This window comes from Culex quinquefasciatus, chromosome 3, assembly GCF_015732765.1.
Source record: "Culex quinquefasciatus strain JHB chromosome 3, VPISU_Cqui_1.0_pri_paternal, whole genome shotgun sequence".
In the NCBI taxonomy this organism is placed as follows: Eukaryota; Metazoa; Arthropoda; class Insecta; order Diptera; family Culicidae; genus Culex; species Culex quinquefasciatus.
Window position 1 is genome coordinate 83,399,539 of NC_051863.1, and position 1,400 is coordinate 83,400,938.

The window sequence follows — 1,400 nt, forward strand, 5'->3', positions numbered from 1 at the left end:
TTTGACGTTTGTCTGCTTTTTAACTGGGCTACGGCCCAGTTATCGAGCGTCCAGTTAAAAAGCAGCCCAGTTAAACAACGCGTCAACGTCAAACTAAACCTAAAAATGACAAAAAGTCAGATTCGACCAAAAATGACATGGGACCAGGGATGGAATAATCGCAAAAAAAAACATTTTCGTTTGCGAACTATACTCACCCGCGAAAGAGAGAGGAGGCAAATCACGCAAAAGAAAATCGCTCCCGAACTTCTCCAAGAAAATCAATCTGCTGATGATTTTTTTGTGAATTTCCTTGTCAGCATCACTTAAAAATATTTAATTCACTTTGTTTACACACATTGCCCATCTACAAAATGTGACAGGTCATATTTCGACGTGTGACGTTACACTTGCTAGTGTAGTAGTGAAAAAGATATTCCGCCGAATAATCATGATGATGATTTTTTTTAGATTCCTTTTACCGATCTTTCGTGCGCGAGAGAGGAGAGCCAAGCTCCCTTCGGATTTTTTCTCTTGATGAACCTCTAATGATTTTCTTTTGATGATGATTATTCCATCGCTGCATGGAACAATTATGCGTAGAACGGCAAAACTTGATTCCTCAAGTTATAAAGCTGAACCTGGGATTTATAAAATATCTCAGAATTTTGTTGATGAATTTACTAAAGGATCACGATATTTTTTTGTAATTTGATTTATTATCGGATACAGTTGATAGTGATTTTTTTAAAATCAGATCACGGAATTTCTTTTTTGTGAATTGATTGAGTTCTACATTAAATCACTAAATTTTCGTCAAAACCGAACCTACTCAGTAATTAGTTGGTAGGTAGTTGGACCCACAATCCAATGATCGTCAATTTGAATCCCGAGGTGGATGGAAGCTTAGGTGTAAAAAGAGGTTTGCAATTGCCTCAACAATAAAACAATGCTGCTCAAAAATGTCATTTTTAACATGTTTTAACCTTTGTCTGCCAAAGTGTTACATTAACTTGGAATTTTGCAATGGCATAAGGCTGGTCCAGATTTTATATAAAGTATTCGTCCCTAGTCTCTGGTCAAGGTCGAGGAAGAGAGAGCGTCAAACAAAAAAATGCCAAGTTTCATGCCCATTTTTTCGAAATTGTATAGAAAAAAAACTATCAAAAAATGCTTTATACATTAATACACTTATGGGTCATTCCATCTGAAGCGGAACAGCATTTGAAAATTACCATCTCCGATTCTGCTCAAATTTGGCAGATCTGTTGAGACTATCAAAACATGCAAAAATCCCGAATTTCATCCAAATCGGACCCCCTCCATTTTTGTACCCTCCCAAAAAATCGACTTTTTGGCGATTTTTGAGCAAAACCCCTATCTTCAAACGACGATATCTCAAGAACTACAAATCTTAGAGG